Genomic DNA, 6,088 nt, shown 5'->3' on the forward strand with positions numbered 1-6,088 from the left:
ATTAAAATACAAGCCATTGTTTCTTAATCTTTATATATTACTCTTTGCTCTATTTACCACAGGAAACTGCTGAGAGAAATATCACAGACAAAATATTACAAATTATTACTTTGGTATATACTGTGCTTAAAACTGCATGGAAAAACAGTAGTTATTCTGGCTATCCCGAGCTTAAAATAGGAATTACAGAATTACCTTGTAATGTAATTTTATTGCCCTGAAGTTAAGTTCTATATTATTATGATTTTAATTCTGTTGTAGTACTCTGTAAAAGATTGTTGATTTCTTAAACAAGAGCTTTTACTTTGTTTGAAGTTATGTCTGTTCTTCTGAGTAATTCATTGAACTTTATGGTTATGCCAGAAAATTTGGTAATGCTGAAATTCTACACTGTGAAAATATAATTGAGTTTCTAAATTTCATGTTTGTCTTTAGGGGAAGGTTGTTAATCTGTGAGTCATTGGTTTATGGGGAGGAGGCAATATTTCATAATATCTCTGTAAATCAATCTGTAGCATGATGATGCTATGTGTTCACCTAATTATTTCATTTTCCTCATTGATGTTGAAAGAGCTTACATGCTCTACCTATTTGGGCAGGGTGGTCTAATTAGCTTACATGAAAGGAGTGTAGCAATCCTCCCATCTCTCCATCTTCCAAGGTGACCTTGGATGCTACAGATTGAGGTAATAGAAACTCAAACTGGAAGGAACCACACAGGAGAACCCATCTACTAGATCAGGAAAAAAATACCTTTGGACTTTGCATGAGTGACAAATTCTTTTATTATTATGGGTGGCTGTTACAGCAGCTGGCAATATATGCCCTGAATTAAATGCCCTCTAACTCTACTTACTGAGAATAGAAAGTTTCTAACCTAAAGAATGTTTGCCCTCTTTTTCCCCCCACCCTTCAGAATGAGGGGACTGTTTTAATTAAGTGATATTACTTAAGTAGATCTCCAATTGATATACAATTCTCTAAGGACTATGGCCTTAATAAATCATGTCCTAGGTGTTATAGATTAGAACACACACACACACACACACACACAGAGATTAAGATTTCTGAGTGAAAAGGGTGACCTCAAAACCCTGCTCTGGCCGGGCGTGGTGGCTCACACCTGTAATCCCAGCACTTTGGGAGGCCGAGGTGGGTGGATCACTTGAGGTCAGGAGTTCAAGACCAGCCTGACCAAAATGGTGAAACCCTATCTCTACTAAAAAAAAATACAAAATTAGCTGGGCGTGGTGGCACACACCTGTAATCCCAGCTACTCGTGAGGCTGAGGCAGGAGAATTGCTTGAACCCAAGAGGCGGAGGTTACAGTGAGCTGAGGTCGCACCATTGAATTCCAACCTGGACAACAACAGCAAAACTCCATCTAAAAAACAAAAACAAAAAAAAACCCTACTGCAACCAGGTTACACAGAAAAGAAAACCAAGGAAGCAATGAATAGCAATAAGGATGAATAAGACAGTTATGGACCGGAAACAGTGAACAGTTACTCTGAAAATCCTGAGAACCTCTCCAGAGAGTTCCAATAGCTAATATAATCCAAGGATGTGGTCAAATTGGAAACTAAGGGAGTACATGTAGGTGTTTTGCTTAGGAATCTGTATCAAAGCATAACTCAAATCACCTGGATTGGGGCGGATTTTGCCCTGGGGATGTTTGCAGGTGCTTCTCACCTCTGAGAGTCACCCACACTGACAGTTCACTTGGGTGAACAAGGGAACTAATGCTTATTGAATGCCTCCTCTGTGCCAGGCACATTATGTGCGTTACCTTTAAACCTCGTGGAGTAAGTATTGCTGGCCCCATTTACACAAGGAAATAGAATTCAGATGGATAATTTGCCCAGGAGTTATTTGCCAATAACAGGCAAATCAATTTGAGTCTAGACTTTTTTTACTTGGAACTTACTCTTTTTTCTGTAAGCTCTCACAAGTTGAATCTCAGTTCTAGGAGTTAGTACACCTTTTGAATTCCTATAAAAACCTATCTCCTTTTCCAGAGCATGTTTTGCTTTTTTTTTTTTTTTTTTTTTTTTTTGAGACGGAGCTCGTTCTGTCGCCCACGCTGGAGTGCAGTGGCCTGATCTCGGCTCACTGCAAGCTCCGCCTCCGGGGTTCACGCCATTCTCCTGCCTCAGCCTCCCGAGTAGCTGGGACAACAGGCGCCCGCCACCACGCCCGGCTAATTTTTTTTTTTTTTTTTTTTTTTTTTTGTATTTTTAGTAGAGACGGAGTTTCACCGTGTTAGCCAGGATGGTCTCGATCTCCTGACCTTGTATCTGCCCACCTCGGCCTCCCAAAGTGCTGGGATTACAGGCGTGAGCCACTGTGCCCGGCCCCATTTTTCGCTTTTTACAGTCTATTTCTCATAAAGAACTCTTTAAATAAACTATCATTTATCTAGTGATGATGAGTTTTTCCAGTTTACCTACTTTCTCCCCTCTCATGTAAGAGACAAGAGTGAGTCCAGTAGTTTTATCTGATTTCTCTTAATTTGTGAAAGTCTAACCGTAGTTCTATTCTGATCTTAACAAACTTTACCTCTCCTCTTTGTAAATTGCTAATCTGACACATTTATTTTTCTCATTGATTGACATGACATTATACATTTGGAAAATCCAAAATGGCAAATAATCTAAAACTTGTCAAATTATACAGTAAAGCAATTCAAATTTTAGTGTTTGACACTGGATATTCACCTAAATATAGTTACTGAGTATGTTGTTTTAGATAAATCACAGGGATGCCGTGGCTGAATCTTGATTTTACATGTCAGCTCTCTAAGTTATTAATAACTTCAAATTATTGTTTCTTAATTTAAATTTTCTTCATAAGAATCATGCAAAACATCTTTCATGATTTGCTGTTACTTGTTTGAACTGGCTCAAAAAACAAATGTTAAATTTTTGGAATTTTGCTAAATGATTTCTAATAACAGCCATTATTAAAAAATAAAGTATATAAACTTACAATTAAATAGATGATATATAGGGGCACATGTCATCAGGACCTCTTGAGGCTGTGTCACAGAAAAAAATATAAATAAATAAATAAAATAGGTGATATATAAAACGAAGGTAGTGAATATTCAAAAATCTTTACTTATTATTTTACCCTTTTTTACTGTTATGTATGTTTTTGAGGTTATGTATGTCTTGTATGGTGAAAATAATATAGATTGGGGTATTAGTACACATCTCTGTGTTCAGTGATGTCCTGTCAGTAGCTTAAAACCAGCTGTAGTGGGAGAATTTACACAACAGAAATAGCCAAGTGAAAAATTAAGGCTTGAATTATTGCTTTCCTGATTTTGTAGAGTTAAGACCAAGAGAAAACGTTAATAATGAATAATAGGCCAAACATCGTGGCTCACACCTGTAATCCCAGCACTTTGGGAGGCTGAGGCAGGAGGATTGCTTTAGGCCAGGAGTTTGAGACCAGCCTGGGCAACATAGTGAGATCCTGTTTCTACAAAATTAAAATAAAAAATAGCCTGGCATGGTGGCACATGCCTGAAATCCCACCTACTCGAGAGGCTGAGGCAGGAGGATCACCTGAGCCCAGGAGTTCAAGGTTGCAGTGAGCCATGATCATGCCACTGCACCCCAGCCCAGGCGACAAAGTGAAACCCTGTCTCAAAACAAGAAAACACACACATAAAGGTGTCATGACTAGCTGTACATGATGTATAGCACAAAGAACTATCCTTCAAGTATTAGGCACAGCCTTTTTTTATTGTAGTTTGTTTTATCGTGATTTGCTGATACTGCGGTTTTTACAAGTTGAATGTTTGTGGCAACCCTGCATCAAGCAAGTCTGTCAGCACCATTTTTCCAACAACATGTGCTCACTGGTAATTCTCACAATATTTCAAACTTTTTCATTATTATTATATCTGTTATGACGGTCTGTGATCAGTGATTTTTGATGTCAATCTTGTAATTTTGGAGGGGCAATGTGTACCACATCCATATAAGACTGCAAATTTAATCAATAATGTTGTGTTCTGACCGTTCCACTGACTGGTCTTTCTCAGTCTCTCTTCCTCTCTTCGGAACACTTTATCCCCTGACACAGAAGAATATTGGAATTAGACCAACTAATAACACTATAATGGCCCCTAAATATTCAAGTGAAAGGAAGAGTCACACATCTCTCACTTTCAATCAAAAGCTAGAAATGATTAAGCTTAGTGAGGAATGCATTTCAAAAGCTGAGATAGGCTGAAAGCTAGGCCTCTTGCACCAACAGTTGGCCCAGCTGTGGATACAAAGAAAAGGTCTTGAAGGAAATTGAAAGTGCTACTGCAGTGAACACCTAAAAGATATGAAAGTGGAACTGCCGTGTTACTAATATGGAGAAAGTTTGAGTGGTCTGGATAGATCGACCCAGCCACAACATTCTCTTAAGCCAAAGCCTAATGCATAGTAAGGCCCTAACTCTCTTCAGTTCTATCAAGGCTGAGAGAAGTAAAGAAACTGCAGAAGAAAGCCTTGAAGCTAGCAGAGGTTGGTTCAGGAGGTTTAAAGAAAGAAGCTATCTCTATAACATGAAAGTACAAGGTGAAGCAACAAGGGCTGATGTAGAAGCTGCAGCAAGTTATCCAGAAGATCTAGCCAAGATCATTGATGAAAGTGGCTATATTAAACAATATATTTTCAAAGTAGATAAAACGGCTTTCTATTGGAAGAAGATGTCATCCAGGATATTTACAGCTAGAGAAGAGAAGACAATGCCTGGCTTCAGAGCTTCAAAGGACAGGCTGACTCTCTTATTAGAGGCTAATGCAACTGGTGAGTTTAAGTTGAAGCCAATGCTCATTTGTCGTTCTGAAAATCCCAAAGCCCTTAAGAATTATGCTAAATCTACTCTGCCTGTGCTCTAGAAATGGAACAACAAATCCTGGGTAACAGCACATCTGTTTACAAAATAGCTTACTGAATATTTTAAGCCCACAGTGGAGACCTACTGCTCAGAAAAAGGGATTCCTTTGAAAATATTACTGCTTATTAACAATGGACCTGATCACCCAAGAGCTCTGATGGAGATATACAGGAAAGTAATGTTGTTTTCATGCCTGTTAACCCAACATCTGTTCTGCAGCCCATGAATCAAGGAGTAGTTTCAACTTTCAAGTCTTAGTATTTAAGAAATGCACTTCATAAGGCTGTAGCTGCCATAGATTAGTGATTTCTCTGATGGATCTGAGCAAAGTAAATTGAAAATTTTTGGAAGGGTTTCACTCTGCTAGGTGTCATTAAGAATATTTGTGATTCATAGGAGGAGGCCAAAATATCAATATTTATGTAGGAGTTTGGAAGAACTTGATTCCAAACCTCATAAATGACTTACAGAGGTTCAAGACTCCAGTGGAGGAAGTTATTTTAAATGTGGAAGACATAGCAAGACAACTAGAATTAGAGTCTGGAGATGTGACTGAATTGCTGTAATCTCATCATCAAACTTGAGTAGATGAGGAATGGCTTCTTATGGATGAGCGAAGAAATGGTTTCTTGAGATCGAATGTACTCCTAGTGAAGATGCTGTGAACATTGTTGAAATCACAACAAAGGATTTAGAATATTACATAATATTATTATTACTATAATAATATATTATTCGCTGATAAAGCACCAGCCGAGTTGGAGAGGATTCCAATTTTGAAAGATGTTCTACTGTGGGCCAAATATTATCAAACTACATTGCATGCTGCACAGAAATCTTTCATGAAAAGAAGAGTCAATCAGTGCAGCAAACTTCATTGTTATCTTATTTTCAGAAATTGCTACAGCTACCCCAACCTTCAGCAACCTGCTAGCCTGATCAGTCAGCAGCCATCAACCTTGAGGCAAGACCCTCCACCAGCAAAAAGATTACCACTGGCTGAAAGCTCAGATGATTGTTAGCAATTTTTAGCAGCAAAATACTTTTAAATTAAATTATGTATATTTTGTTAGATATAATGTACATTTTGTTAGATAAAATGTATATTTTGTTAGATATAATGCTATTGCACACGTAATAGATTACAGTTTTACATAAACATAACTTCTATATGTACTAGGAAGCC

This window comes from Pan paniscus, chromosome 6 (assembly GCF_029289425.2).
Source record: "Pan paniscus chromosome 6, NHGRI_mPanPan1-v2.0_pri, whole genome shotgun sequence".
Taxonomy (NCBI): Eukaryota; Metazoa; Chordata; class Mammalia; order Primates; family Hominidae; genus Pan; species Pan paniscus.